This window comes from Narcine bancroftii, chromosome 8 (assembly GCF_036971445.1).
Source record: "Narcine bancroftii isolate sNarBan1 chromosome 8, sNarBan1.hap1, whole genome shotgun sequence".
In the NCBI taxonomy this organism is placed as follows: domain Eukaryota; kingdom Metazoa; phylum Chordata; class Chondrichthyes; order Torpediniformes; family Narcinidae; genus Narcine; species Narcine bancroftii.
This window is the reverse complement of record NC_091476.1, coordinates 51605189-51621445: the sequence shown is the minus strand read 5'-3', so window position 1 is coordinate 51621445 and position 16257 is coordinate 51605189. Positions and strand designations below refer to the sequence as shown.

The window sequence follows — 16257 nt, the reverse complement described above, 5'->3', positions numbered from 1 at the left end:
ATTCTGGCAAAGGGCCTTTATCCTGAAAAGTAATCTCTATTTTTCTCTCTCCACAGGCCCTGCCTGACCCACTGGGTGTTTCTAGAATTGTGTTTTTGTTTTCCTATCCATGGTGTAGCAGTCTACTTCAATAGCACCCCATCGAGCACCCAAAACATATATCCCACCCACCACCAGAAAACAATGTGTCTTCCCTGCAAAGTATACTGCAGCTATTAACCCAGAATCTCCCAAACCAAAACATCCACCAGCAAAAATATGAGGACAGCTGATACCTACCTGCATTCATCCATCAACTGCCAGCCCTACCCCCATTCCTTTATTTGGGGATCTTTCCGGTTCTTGCTGTTCCTGGTGAAGGGTTTGGCCTGACACATTGACTCGCTATTGCTTTCTATGGATTCTGCCTGACCTGCTGAGTTCCCCCAGCAGTTTGTGTGTTGCTCCAGTTTTACAGCACCTGTCGGGGTTTTGTTCATTGACATCCAAAGACCACCATTCTCTCTCTCGTTGGGATAACCTATGATTCTGAGTTAATAAAACAACAATTAAAAATGGGAACACTAGGTGGGCAGATATCTACGTGATCTGATCCAATGAAGGGGGTAGTCAGGTTAGGGCGATGCTACAGGTTTTGCTCTTTAACAGAGTCATAGATTTATTCAGCATTCAAACAGGTCCTTTGGCCCATCTCGGTCATGCTAGTGATTGGCTGCATTTGGACCATATCAGATTTCAGATTTCTTGTCAGAGTACATACATGTCATCACATACAATCTTGAGATTCCTTTCTCCTGAGGGCGTGCCAGAATTACCGCTAACTGGTAGCACAAAAATAAACTGTACAGAGCGTAAACATGTTAACAAACAAAAAACTGTAAACAGATAATAAATGTAAATAAACTGACTGTGCAATACAGAGAAAACAAAAAGGAAATCAATAAAGTGCTCAAGTAAGAGTCCATAAATGAGTCTCTGATTGAGTTTGTCGTTGAGGGGTCTGATGGTGGAGGGGCAGCAGCTGTTCTTGAACCTGGTGATGTGAGTCTGATGGCACCGATACCTCTTCCCTGATGGCAGCAGTGAGAACAGAGCAGGTGCTGGGTGGTGAGGATCTTCGATGATTGCTCCTGCTTTCCAACAGCAATGTTCCCTACTCAATAGTGGGGCGGGTATTGACTTTGATGTCTTGGGCTGTGTCCACTACCTTTTGGAAGGCTTTATGATCAGGTGTATTGGTGTCGCCTTACCAGAACATGATGGAGCCGGTCAGCACACTTCCCACAACACCTCTGTAGGAATTTGTCAGGGTTTCTTCACAATGCCATTAGTGTGTTGAGTCCAGGAAGATCCTCTGAGATAGTGACTCCCATTTCCTATCCATATATTTGTCTACATGCCTTTCAAACATTATAATTGTACCCACCTCTAGCAGCTCATTCTACACACTCTCCACCCTGTGTGAAAGAGTTTCCCCTCGCATCCCCTTTAAATCTATCTCCTCTGATCTTCAACCTGTGCCCCCCCTCCCGTTCTCTGAGGAAAACGACTGTGGCCATTCATCATCTCTATATTATATGTTTGTATAAGGTCACCCCTCAGTCTCCTGTGTTGCAGGAAATATTCTCCCAGCCTCTCCTTGCAACTCAAGCCATCCAGTCCTGGTAACATCCTCATCTTTTTTTGTACACTTTCCATCTTAATGGCACCTTTCCTACAGCTGGGTGACTAGAACTGCCCACAATACTTCGATAACAACATCTTGAACAGCTGTAACATGATGTCCCAACTCCTGCAACCCTGCTCAAGGTAATTTGCCGCATGCATCCATACATCTTAATTAGATGTTACCAATCTGTGGGACACACCTGCACTCCTGTAATTACATGTTCTGCCATTGGAGTAAAGTGTTGTGGTCAGAGTAGTTATGTTCAGAACCAGAGACCTGGTGGAAGGATGCACAAAAACACAGCCTCAGCAGCAAGAAAATTTATATTGTTAATCACTTAAAAAAGGAATAAATGAAACAGTAATTGTGGTCAAGAAACTATTGGTGTGTCACAATCCACCAGTTCATTGATGTCTTGTAAGGCAGGAAAGATACCATCCTTGGACAGTTTCTGAAATGCTCAGGCAACCTGTCTGATTGTAGATCTGATCAGATCGAACATGCAGCTCTAAACCATTCGATGTAACAGCAGCTGATTAGGACCAGCTGCTCCCACATTGTTCGTGAATGAGAAGAAGGCAGCAGGACCACACCTAATCGAGTGACACATCCCTTGGCCACCTGGGCGCAGATTTCCAGGGACAGCTTCAGAAACTGGGCCAGGTCACAGACAGAGTGACTGAGGAATTATGGCTGGCAACCTCTGATTCTTCAACCTGAATCGTTGACTCTGTCAAGTCAGGTCAAACCAAGCCGAGTCACCTTTATTTACCATGCTCGCACGGTAAAGACGAGATAGCGTTTCTTCAGGACCATGGAGCATATTTACATAAATATAAGAATACAAGTTAGAATAGAAATTAAACATATTGAAATATTAAGACATGTACAGTAAAGGTCCAGAAAAAAATTAATTCGATGTATCTTCCATTTAGAACAGAGAAGATAACAGCACAATATAGGCCATTTGGCCCACGATGGTGTGCCAACTAATATAAACCCACTCAACAAACTAAACCTTCCCCACCCTCTATTTTTGTTTTCTGAGTCTTTTAAATATCCCTATTGTTCCAACATCTACCACCAGCCCTGGTAATGAATCCCAAGCACCCACTCTCTGTGTAAAAAAAACTTACGCCCGACATCTCCCCTGAAATATCCTCCACTCAGCTGGTACAGATGTCCTTTGGTGTTTGCTACTCTCACCCAAGGGAAAAGGTGCTGGCTGTCCACCTTTTGCCTCTCATAATCTTTTAGACTGTATTAAGTCATGTCATCCTTTTTTGCTCCAAAGATAAAGCCCTAGCTTTGTTAACCTTGCTTCATAGGACACATTCTCCAATTCAGACAACATTCCAGTAAACTTCCTCTGCACCCTCTCCGAAGCTTGCACACCCTTCCTGTAATGAGGTGACCAAAAATGAACAGAATATTCTAAGTGTAGTCTAACCAGAGCTATTTGTTTGCTGTTATTAATTCACCAGCTTTGTCCTCTAGAAGTGCCACATTTATCTTAGGACGGTCGGCGTAGCAGTTAGTGCAATGCCTTTACAGCGCCAGTGATTGGGACCAGATTTAAAATCCCACACTCTTTGTAAGGAGTTTGCATGTTCTCCTCGTGTCTGCATGGGTTTTTCCTTTGGGCTCTGGTTTCCTCCCACTGTTCGAAATGTACCGGGGGGGTATAGATTAATTGGATGTAAATTGGGTGACACAGACTTGTGGGCCGAAATGGCTTGTTACCATACTAAATTTAAAAAGCTCCATTTAAAGTTCAAAGTTCAGATTTATTGTCAGGCAGGTTGCAAACGTCCGATTTACAAACAACCTGTTGTTACGAACCAACAAGCCGACCAGAAGGAGAATGATGTCTACTTCCAGTTTGAGTGGAGCTCACTTTCCATTGGCTCGCTGCCCCGTCGATTGTCAGGCGGCTGGTGACATGCATCAGCTGTCAGGCCACGCTGCACGTGGCCTGGGCAAAGCAGCGGGGGGGAGGGGGGCGAGGAGATGAGAGGTTTGACGGTGTGGAGGGAGGGGGGTAGGGAGGGGGGAAAGAAGAAGCATCATGCGCCATTGCGATGCCTCTCTTTTCATCAAAGGAGTTATGCTGGCTTCTTTCCTCTCTTCTGTTAACCTTCAGCAATTTAGTGCATTGCGAAAAATTTCATCTAATGGGTGGGTCTCTCTGTGCAACAATTCCCTTATAAAAGTAAATATTTTACGAACTGATGCTAAATAAGGACAGTGTGTATTGGTTCCGACTTAAATACAAGTTAAAATTAAAGACAGACCGAGGTAACGGAACTAGTTTTTAACCCGGGGACTGTCTGTACACATGACTGCACATTCAGGCCTGGGATTCTTTCTTCTGCTAGCCAGGCAGAATTTCTATTTACTGATAGTGCAAAAAACTATACTCAAGAAAAAATAAATTAACAAAAGGGAGAAAAACCAAGAAAGGACATACACGGTAAATGGTCAGGCACTGAGGAGTGCGGTAGAACAGAGGGATCTGGGAATACAGACACATAATCCCCTTAAAGTGGCGTCACAGGTGGATAGGGTTGTAAAAAGAGGTTTTAGTACATTGAACTTCATAAATCAAAGTACTGAGTATAGAAGTTGGGCCTCACCAAATTTGGAGTAGTGTGTGCAGTTTTAGTCACCTAACTACAGGAAAGGTATCAACAAGATTGAAAGAGTGCAGAGAAGATTTACTAGGATGCTGGGGTGCAGTGCTGCCGAAGCACCGCTCAGGCATCTCTGTAAAAATAAGAAGGCAAAATAAACAAGCGGGAAATTTTAACTAGTGGGGAATTGAACAGTGGGCACATATTAAATACAGGGGATTTTACGGAAATCCATGTTAGTGTTGGGGGTGAGGAAAGGGGGTGGTGGCTGGTGGGGGGGGTGAACACACTGAGCTGGAAGTTGGAACAGAGTGTCACAGAGAAGATAGCAAAAAGACAGAGGGAGGCAAGAAGGAAGAGAGACAATATAAAATAGAGCAGAATTCTTAACATGGGGCAAAGCAAGAAAGAGGGCAGTGTTTTACCCACAATGCAAAGCGGTGCAGAAACCGTTCCATATCACTCGCCTTAAAAAGAATACACAAATTGCAATTAAACCACGTGATCTCCATTACTTACATCATCATGCACAGTGGCCGCCCACTCATCCCCATCTTCCACCAACTCTCAACTTCAGAAACGTTACTCTCTCAGATCCGCCTCCAGGCAAATCACCACCACCACATGTCCCATTCTCTCTGTCGGATTCCACAATAAAAACTGTCAGTCATGTTGCCTCACACCTGCGCGCTGGGCACCCTGTTGGGGAGGGGGACAGAGCTTCTTTTGCAAAGTGAAAACACAGAAATGCGGGAGGAACTCAGAAGGTCTCACAGCATCCACAGAAGGTAAAGTCTCTTAACCATCATGATAGTTCTGTGGAGCTCTGGAATTCATACATTTCTTTCATCTCGGCTTAGTGCTTTACAAGGACATCTACAATGCTCGATGTAGGCAAAAGGCAATAAACATTGTGAAAGACTCCACTCATGTAAACTATTCTCCCTTCTGCCATCTGGTAGGAGGTATTGCAGCACTCGGGCCCTTGCATCCAGATTGGGCAACAGTTTTTTTCCCCCCAAGCCATCAGACTCGTGTATTCTCAAAATATTTTTGGATAAGGTATTGTGGACTGTTACTGAATACATCTTAATATTTTAACATGTTTAACTTCTCAATCAAATGACGAATTTTGTGACATGTGAATGACAATAATTTCTGATTCTGATTCCAGAGTAGAGGGGATTTGTCTCGAGGAACTTCTGCTGTTAATCAGGCTCATGGTTCACAGTAGTGGTGAGTATTTTAAGTGTGCTTCTAAATGATCCTAAATTATCCCAACGCTTGCCCACACATTTGTCTCTACAAGAGCAAGTCTAGTTCGGTTCCTAGATCATAATAGTACAGGCCCTTCAGCCCTCTATGTTGTACCAACCTACATATTCCTACCAAAAAAAAGCTAAACTTCCTACCTCATAAACCTCCATTTTTCTTTCATCCAGTCTCCACCACCACCTCTGGCAATGCACTCCAGGCACCCACAACTTACCCCTGATGTTTCCCCCTTACATTCACTATGTACAGATGTCCTCTAGTGTTTGCTACACCTACCCCAGGAAAAAGGTGCTGGCTGTCTACATTTTTTATTCTTCTCAGAATCTCGTAGACCTCTATTAAGGTTCTCACTCCACCTTCCAGATGAACCACGTGGTTTCACTTCTGCCCATAACTGACGGACAGAAATCAATGCAAGAATGAGCAGCACCAAACACTGGATCTTGCTCATAACAAGAAGGCTCCGAAGAGGCTCCGTGGGTGATGGATTCATTACGTAGGATCGTAATAATACCTGACTTGATTAATAAATACTGCAAGTATCTGGTCTATTCATCTGCAGAAATCACACAATTTTGAAAGTAGTGGACCTCGGTGGTAGTTCTTGACCTTGGTGGTAGTTCTTGACCTTGGTGGTAGTTCTTGACCTCGGTGGTAGTTCTTGACCTTGGTGGTAGTTCTTGACCTCGGTGGTAGTTCTTGACCTCGGTGGCAGTTCTTGATGCGAGTGGGTGTATCAGCTACTTGTTCACAATGATTGAAGAGTGAGGTGGGTGCAGTGTGCCTGAATCTCCCTATGCAATTTTTTTGTGCAACCAAGCGACAATGGACTTGTTTCAAGCCAAGATTTTCAAGTCTTTTAGCCTGCCGAGCCCACACAGGGAGCTCAAAAATGAAATTGACAACAGTGACTTTAAATTTCACATTGGAGTTTGTGCACAGATCAAGATTAAGAAAGCATAGGGTAGAGGCTCGGAACTTATTTCATTGCTCCAGAACCATCTTGGAATAATCCCAATCTACCCTTATTGTTCCTTCAGTCATTCTGGACATTCAAATAATCGAGCATTCAAGGAGAAGCTGGAGGTTCTCAGCGAGTCGGGCAGCATCCGTGGAGAGAAATGAACGCTTTACAGAGATACGCGAGAGACTGCGGGTGGCGGAATCTGGAGCAAGAAACAATCTGCCGGAGCAGCTCAGCGGGTCGAGCAGCAACAGTGGGAGAAAAAGAGCAGTCAATGTTTTGGGTTGGAGCCCTTTGTCAAGACTCCACTGTGGCTGGAGCTGCTGAGTTCCTCCAAAAGATTTTGCCGCTGCTCCTTTAATCGAGACACCTTCGTCAAGATGATTTCAACTGCTCTTAAACATTTAAAACAATTGTCTACATTTACCATTCACTAAAGTACCTGTTTAGATTCACTTCATGTGGTGTCAGTCAGCTCTTTGCCTTGTAGTGTTACTGTGACACAGAAGATGGCCATTCAGCCCATTGGTTTTATGTTGGCTCCCAGCAGACCAATCACATCATCCCATTATTTCCCTTGTAATCTTTCCTCATAAACCAATTTCTCTTTGATTTTTTTTTCATCTATATGGATAATTAACAGTCAATGTGTTTGGATGGGTAGCCGGAACCCACCCAGCCACCAGGAGATCATACAAACTGTAGTGTTCACAATGACAAGTAACAAGGGTAAGGATACCAACAAATTACATTTATGAAAAGAAGTCTGCGCTCAACTTGCGGCCAGTGGAACAAGTATATATATTTTTAAAAATCACACCACTTGTGAGATGTAATTCTGAGAAGTACCCTGCCATCATGAGGGCCACAATTAGTAATCTAATTCCAAATAATATTTCTCATATTTTGTTGCATTTTTGATGAAATTGTGCAACTTTTTGACTTCAGTTCTCAGAGAACCCACACAGAATAGATGACAGACCAAAACAAAAGATCCTAAAACATACCTGAAGAGTTCCAACACAAGCATTGGATTGTCCTGTTTGACAGATCCCTAAAATAAAAGGTGGCGCTCGTTCATCTGAGGAATGGAGGAAAAATGGATCCCCACACCTCTGCCACCCGAGTGAATGAACGTTCAAGCCCCAGATTGGTTTAATCAGCCAGCTACATACACATTGCTACACTGAAGATCAGATCTCATGTTCATACTTGAAGCAGTGACGATCAGCAATTTTCTGTGGCTTGGTTGCACTGGGATTGAAGCCAATGTAGACTCATTGAAATGTTATGATTTTCTTCAAGTATTTTCAAATGCAGAAGCTGGCAATTTGCTTTGATTGTGACCACAGCTATGGAATCATACAGCTCCGGAAAAAAATTGCAACTTAGTGTGGGCAATGCAGAATCAGCCTTACACTTCCAATAGAGAATTGCACTATTTAATCATCTGGAGTGGCCTGCCAGAGGAGGAGGTAGCATCAGATATAATTACTGTGTTTAACAGGCATTTAGACACTTAAATAGACAAGGCATACAAGAATTTGGTCCAAACATGGGCAAATGAGATTATTGCAGATGGACAAAAAGGCTGGCATGGATGTGATGGGTCATTAAAGGATCCTTTTCACTGCTGCGAGTCTATGACAATCAACAAGTTTGGTAAAATTTTTATCAACATAGCAATAAATGGGAATAATCCCTGATTTTAAAAAAAACTGGGCACTGATCCCTATTCCCTGAGAAATCAACTGGCATTATGACCGGAAAACCCCTTGCGATTAGTTCAATATTATCACATGCTCCAAATCTGAAAATACTGGCTAAGTGATTAGAACCATAGAACATACAACACAGAAACAGGCCCCTTCAGCCCTAGTCTGTGCCGAACCATTTTTTTTTTGCCTAGTCCCACATACCTTGCCCATCCAGGTACCCATCCAAATTATTCTTGTATGTTAAAATTGAGCCGACTCACCACTTCAACTGGCAGCTCATTCCACACTCCCACCACTCTCTTCTCCCCTCACATTCCCCCTAAACCTTTCCCCTTTCACACTTAACCCATGTCCTCTGCTTTGTATCTCTCCTACCCTCAGTGCAAAAAGCACTACATTTACATCTACATTTACTCTGTCTATCCTCCTCATAATTTTAAATGCCTTCATCAAATCTCCCTTCATTCTTCTACACTCCAGGGAATAACATCCTAATCTGTGTAACCTCTTGCTGTAACTCAGTTCCTGAAGTCCGGGCATCATCCTAGTAAATGCGTGGCATGGTTGGTGGTCAGTGCAATGCCTTTACAACTCCAGCGATTGGGACCGGGGTTCGAATCTCATGCTGTACATTCTCCCCGTGACTGCGTCAGTTTTCCCTGGGTGCTCCAGTTTCTGCCCACCATTTGAAATGTAGCAGGGGTGTAGTTTAATTGGGTGTAAATTGGCACAAGCTCATGGGCCAAAATGACTCGTTACCATGATAAAAAATGATTAAAATTGAAAATTAAAAAAATTAAATCTTCTCTGCACTCTTTTTTAAAAAAATCTTATTGTAGTTCGGTGACCAAAACAGCACACAATACTCCAAATTTGGCCTCACCAATGTCTTATACAACTTTACCATAGCATCCCAACTCCTGTACTCAGTACTTTGATTTAAGAAGGCCAATATGCCAAAATCTCTCTTTACAATCTTATCCACCTGTTGTGCCACTTTCATGGAAATATGTAACTGTATTGCCAAATCCCTCTGATCTACAGCTCTCCTGAGTGCCCTACCATTTAACATGTGTGTCCTTGCTTGCTTTGTCCTTCCAAATGCAACACCTCACATTTGTCTGCATTAAATTCCATCGGCCATTTTGCAGGTCCCTCTGCAAGCTTTGGAAACCTTCTTCACTGTCCACAATGCCTCCAATCTTTGTGTCAACTGTAAAAATGCTGACCCAATTTACCACATTATTATCCAGATCATTGATATAGATGACAAACAACAATGGTCTCTGGGCCTTGTCAAAGTCCCAACTGGAGTCCAGGTAGATGACAACCGCCGTCTTTCCTTCATCAACTTTCCTGGTAACCTCCTAGAAAAATTCTATATAAGATTGGATAAACACAACCAACCTCACACAAAGCCATGTTGACTATCCCTAATCAGTTTCTGGCTATCCAAATAATTGTATATCCCATCTATGAGAACACCTTCTAATAATTAAACTATTAAGGACATCAGGCTCACTGGCCTATAATTTCCAGGGTTATTTCTGGAGCCTTTTTTAAACAATGGAATAACATGAGCTACCTTCCAATCCTCTTGTAGATGTTCTCGATAGTAGGGAGGGTTTTGCCTGTGATGTCCTGGGCTGTGTCAACTACCTTTTGTATGGATTTATGCTCAGGAGTATCAATGTCTCCATACCAGACCGCGATGCAGCTGGGCAATACACTTTCCACCACACATCTATAGAAATTTGCCAGGGTTTCTGGTGTCATTACCAAACCTCCACAAACTCCTGAGGTAGTAGAGTCATTGACGTGCTTTCTTCACAATTAGTGTTTTTGGACCAGGAAAGATCTCCGAGATAGTGATTCCTAAGAACTGAAATTTGCTCATCCTCTCCACCTCTGATCACTGGATTGTACACCTTTGGCTTTTACTTCCTGAAGTCAACAATCTGCTCTTTAGATTTGGTGGAATTGAGTGCAAGGTTATTGTTGGCACACCATTCTGTTACATTTTCAGTCTCCCTCCTGTATGCTGAATCATCGCCTTCCTTTATACCATCCACAACCACAGTATCGTCAGCAAATTTGTGTTTTTGTCTTACTGAGCCACACAGTCGTAGGTGTAAAGTAAGTAGAGCAGGGGCTAAGAACATACCCCTGTGGTGCTGATGGAAATTGTGGAGGAGATAACACTGAGAATTGGCTGGGCAACAGGCAGAAATTGGAATTTATTGAAGCTGGGTATTGTGGAAAATCACTGTTAATTGTAAAAATTTATTATAATTGGGGATTTGAAGCCAAGACCAAAGGTGGAACTTCATAAACTTAAACAGTATCTCAGTTTTAATTAATCCTTTACCTTAATGGGGTCTTACAGGACATTGCGATTCACTTTGCCAATAGTTTTTTTTTGCACATGCCGGGATGTGTGTTGTGTTATTTTTAATTATAGAGCCCATTAGAGTGGGTCAGCATTACTTAAATTTGAAATTCAAATACATGAAAACCCTGGTATCCGGCATTTATGGGGATTGGTAGATTTGTATATGTATATATTCTGGTTGCTTGAGACTTACTGTTACAACATCTAACCAATACACCTACATTAAAAATAAACAATTTGAAAGGCAAAAATACTACACTGTATTTACACTGAACAAACTTCACTTGCATGAATATATAAACCTGAAAGCATTCTATTTTATTTTCATTCACATATTTTGAAAATGTTTAACCGTCATTGCATCTGCAGGTTCCAGCCCCTCCATGGAGCCACCCGAGAGACAAACAATAACATTATAAGTAAGTAGTCCCCCCTCCCTCAAGGTTATAGATAAAGCCTCCGACTGGGGTGACTCTTAATCAGGATAAGGAGACACTTAAAGAGATTCACCCAACAGCAAGCGGAATCAACCAGCTCTTCATCCCCGAGCACTAGCTCTCTACTTCAAGCCTGCTGTAGGCCTCAGATCTCTTCTGGTCTTCTCTTCACATTGGGCTCCAGCAGTTTTTTTTTCTTTCTTTGGCATTTTTAAAATGTTTCAGTGTTTAGATGTGCTTAAAAAAGTGTAATTAATTTAAAACATTGCCTATTCAGTACTTTTTTATTAGTTTACCAGGAGGGTCAGGCTCCTACATCCTAACCCTACAGCATCATGTGATGTCTCCCTTCCCATAATGCTTTTAAACTCAATACAAAAATATACTGGAGAAACTCAGTAGGTTATGAAGTAGAGGAAAACCAATATTTTGGACCTGATTTGTTGGTTTCTCTTTATTTCCTTAGGATGCTGGATGACCTGCTGTGTTTCTCCAGCACATTTGTCTGTTGCATTCAACCTTTGTGTCTTGTTTAAATCCTTTTACACTCATCTAGTTCACTGGAAGAGTTATTACTGTATAAGGCTGTGCAACATCTGTAAAATGTGAATTAAAAATGCGTTGGATGTTGACATGAGTGATATCTGATAGTCTGGAATATCTGACAGTCCAAAACCACCAAAGTCCCGAGATTATCACAATTTAACTGTTTCTCCAGTCGATTGTATATCCTCTGTGTGAGACAATAAAATTGCATGGGTACAGGGCTTCAAAGACACCAAGGATGTGGGCTATGGAAAGGAAAGGGCAGACTCTTGGCATTACCTTTGAGTAGAATATTTAAAAAGCATGAGAGAGAGAGAGAGAGAGAGAGAGAGAGAGAGAGAGAGAGAGAGATTGAAGTTCAGTTCTGATGAAAAACTGGATAGGTTGGTTTTATTTTCCCTCAGTCTCTCCGGAGGAGGCTGAGACACGTAAAGGGTTGGGGTGGGGGTGGGGGGGGGGGGGGTGAGAACTGGAACCATAGGTCAGCGGAAGAAGTGCATGGAGACAAGCCAGATCTATCATTTAGAGAAGATTTGAGGAAGAAGAAGCAGAATTAAAATAGTAAGGTAGAAGGGCTAAAGTGCATGCACTTAAATGCAAGAAGCATCAGTGACGAACTGAGGGCTTGGATACATACATGGAACTAGGATGTAGTGGCTGGCACCAGGGCAGGAATTAATTCTGAATATTCCTGGATTTCAGTGTTTTAAATGGGATAGAGAGGTGGGGAGAAGGGGAGGAGGGGAGGCGTTACCGGGCAGGGATATTATCACAGCTGCAGAAAGGGTGGGTAATGTAGCAGGATCCTCTATTGAGTTTGTATGGGTGGAAGTTAGGAACAGGAAGGGAGCAGTTACTCTATTGGGAGTATTCTAAAGGCCAGGGATACTGAGGAGCAGGCTGGGAGGGAGATTTTTGAAAGGTGCAAAAATAACAGGGTTGTTATCATGTGTGACTTCAACTTCCCTAATATTGACTATTACCTGCTTAGTATCAAAAGTTTAGCTGTTAAGTGTGTCCAGGCCATATTCCTGTTGCAGTATGTTGGCAGGCTAACTTGTGGGATTGCCATATTAGATCTAGTAATAGGTAATGAATGGGGTCAAGTCACAGATCTCTCAGTGGGTGAACATTTGGGGGGACAGTGATCACAGCTCCCTGGCCTTTAACATTATCATGGACAAGGATAGAGTCAGAAAGGACAGGAAAATATTTAATTGGGGAAGGGAAAATTATGAGGTTATAAGGCTAGAACTTGTGGGTGTGAATTGGGATGACATTTTTGCAGGGAAATGTACTATGGAGATATGGTCGATATTTAGGGATCTCTTGCAGGTTGTTAGGGATAAATATGTCCAGGTGAGGCAGAGAAAGAATGGTAGGGTGAAGGAGCCATGGTTGACAGGAGAGGTGGAAAATTTAGTCAGGTGGAAGAAGGCGGCATACATAGGTTAAAGCAACAAGGATCAGATAGGTCTCTTGCGGAATATCGGGTAGCAAGAAAGGAGCTTAAGAGGGGACTGAAGAGAGCAAGAAGGGGACAGGAGATGGCCTTGGCCAGTAGGGTTAAGGAAAATCCCAAGGCATTCTTCACATGTGAAGGATGACAGGAGTGAAGGTAAGACTGACTAGAGGTAAAAGTGGAAAGATGTGCCTGGAGGCTGTGAAAGTGGGTGAGGTCCTCAGTGAATGCTTTTCTTCAGTATTCACCAGGAGAGGGACCACGATGATGATGAGGACAATATGGTTAATGTTCTAGAGCATGTTGATATTAAGAGAGAGAATGTGTTGGAGCAGTTAAAATGCTTTAGAACCGATAAATCCCCAGGGCCAGATGGAATATTCCCCAGGCTGCTCCACAAGGCGAGGGAGGAGATTGATGAGCCTCTTGCTGGGATCTTTATGTCCTCATTATCCACAGGGAGGGTGGCAATGTTGTCCCCTTGTTCAAAAAAGGTATTAGGGAAAGTCCAAGTAATTATAGACCAGTGAGATTTATGTCTATGGTAGGCAAGCTGTTGGAAAGGATCTATGGGGATTTAGAGAATCATGGTCTGATCAGGGATAGTCGGCATGGCTTTGTGAAGGGCAGATCATATCTCACAAGCCTGATAGAGTTCTTTGAGGAGATGACCAGACATATTGATGAGGATACTGTGGTGGATGTGGTCTACATGGATTTTAGTAAGCCATTTGACAAGGTTCCACATGGTAGGCTTATTCAGAAGGTCAGAAGGCATGGCATCCAGGGAAGCATGGCCTTGTGGATTCAGAATTGGCATGCTTGTAGAAAGCAGAGGGTTGTGGTGAAGGGAGTACATTCAGATTGGAGGGCTGTGACTAATGGAGTCCCTCAAGGATCAGTTCTGGGACCTCTGCTTTTCATGATTTTTATTAACGACTTGGATGAAAGGGTAGAAGGGTGGGTGGCAAGTTTGCGGATGACACAAAGGTTGGTGGCATGTTGGAGAGTGTGGAGGATTGTAAAAGATTGCAAAGGGACATTGAGAGGATGCAGAGCTGGGGTGAGAAGTGGCAGATGGAGTTCAATCTGGAGAAGTATGAGATGGTGCACTTTGGAAGGACAAACTTCAAGGTGGAGTACAAAGTTAATGGCACAATTCTTGGTCGTGTGGAAAAGCAAAGGGATCTGGGGGTCCACGTCCACAATTCCCTTAAAGTTGCCTCACAGGTAGACAAGGTAGTTAAGAAAGCTTATGGGGTGTTGGCTTTCATACTTTGAGGGATTGAATTTAAGAACCATGAGTTCACACTTGCAGACCACACTTGTCCAGTTCTGGTCACCTTATTATAGGAAGGACGTGGAAGCGTTGGAAAGGGTGCACAGGAGATTTACCAGGATGCTACCTGATTTAGAGAGTATGCATTATGAGTTGAGATAAAGGGAGCTCGGGCTCTATGCTATGGAGAGAAGGAGGATGGGAGGAGACATGATAGAGGTGTACAAGATATTAAGAGGGATAGATAGAGTGGACAACCTACGCTTCTTTCCCAGGCCACCACTGCTCAATACAAGAGGGCATCTTTGGCTTGGCTTCGCGGACAAAGATTTATGGAGGGGGTAAAAAGGTAAAAACACAAAGCTGGAGAAACTCAACAGGTCAAGCAGTGTCCTTTATATAGAAAAGGTAAAAATACAGAACCGAGGCTTGAGACCTTCATCAAAGTATAGGAAAATGTTGGCAGGTGTCTGAACAAAAGTGTTGGGGGGGGGGGGTTGGTGGATGCAAAGGCAAGAGGTGATAGGTGGAGAAGGGAGGTAGGGGACAGCAGTGATTAAGGGAAGGAAGGATGGCTGGGTGAAGGGAGGGGAAGGGAGAGAGGAGAACTGGAAAGGGGAAAGTGAAGAGGGGAGCAGGTTAGCAGAAAGTGGAAAAGTCAATGTTAATGCCATCTTGGTGGAGAGTGCCCAGATGGAAAATCATTTGTTGCTCTTCCAATTTGATGGTAGTCTTGGTGGAACAGTACATGAGGCCATGGACAGATATGTGAGTGTGGGAGTGAGACACAGAAATGAAATGGTTGGCTACTGGGAGGTCTCTGTCACTGGGACGGACGGAGCGAAGGTGCTCAGTGAAGCAATCTCCCAATCTGCGCCGTGTCTCTCCAATGCAGAGAAAGCCACAAAGGGAGCACCAGATGCAGTAAATCCATGCTGCAGATACACAAGTGAAGTGTTGCTTCATTTGAAAAGCCTGAAAAGTCTTTAAGGTAATAGATGGAAAGTTCACGGGAGATATTAGAGGAAGGCTTTTTACCCAGAGAGTGGTTGTTGCGTGGAATGCACGACCTGGGTACATTGGTGAAATTCAAGTGAATAGTAGACAAGCATTTGGAGGAATTTAAAGTGAAGGGTTATGTGGGAGGCAGGGTCCAAAGGTCAGCACAACATTGTGGGCTGAAGGGCCTGTACTGGGCTATACTGTTCAATGTGCTATGTAAAAACTCAATGCTGGAGAAACTCAGCAGGTCAAACAGTGTACTTTATGTGGTAAAGATAAATACATAACCAATTTTTCAGGCTTCAGCCATTCATCAAGGTGTGGAAAAATGTTGGCAGGCATACGAACAAAAATAAAGGGGGGATAGGTAAGAGGAGGAGCACAGTCCCAAAGGCAGAAAGTAATTGGTGGATAAGGGAGGGAGAGCACAGCAACAAGCAGGGGGAGGAGGGATGGTTCAGTGAATAGAGAGGGAAGAAGGTGAAGAGTTAAAGGAAAAAAGATAGGGGGAAGGGAAGGAAGGGAGAAAGGAGAGCAGGTTAGCAAAAACTGGAGAATTCAATGTTAATGTTGGAAAGTGAAATGCATTTTCATAGATATATGGACTGGCCAGTCCCAACTAACCTGATCTTCCCTATCTCCTCCCTTGGCTCCTCCCCGGATTTCCCAATAAAGGCTGACGCACCCGGACTTGCCCCCTCTTGCTCCTGTACCTGGAACCTGGCCAAGTCATGCATCAGTAATGCTCAGGTTTTTGGTATTTAAAGCCGTTTAATGACTCCATCATGTCGACGTGATTATTGTGTGTACCACACAAGTGTTGTTCCTCCAATTTGCAGGTGGTCTTCGTGGGATAGTACGAGGCCATGGACAGACATGC

At 43.4% G+C, this 16257-nt stretch overlaps 1 long non-coding RNA gene across 1 annotated transcript in view; it reads right to left on the bottom strand.

The window, feature by feature from the left end:
- Positions 1-285: 285 nt before the first annotated feature.
- Positions 286-16257, bottom strand: part of LOC138741748 (uncharacterized) — a 43494-nt gene continuing 27522 nt past the window's right edge. Inside the window, exons 2-3 of the long non-coding RNA XR_011343738.1 lie at positions 1869-1945; positions 286-528 (exon numbers count right to left, since the gene is read on the bottom strand). This is a non-coding gene — a long non-coding RNA (uncharacterized lncRNA). The remainder of the gene's footprint in view (positions 529-1868; positions 1946-16257) is intronic.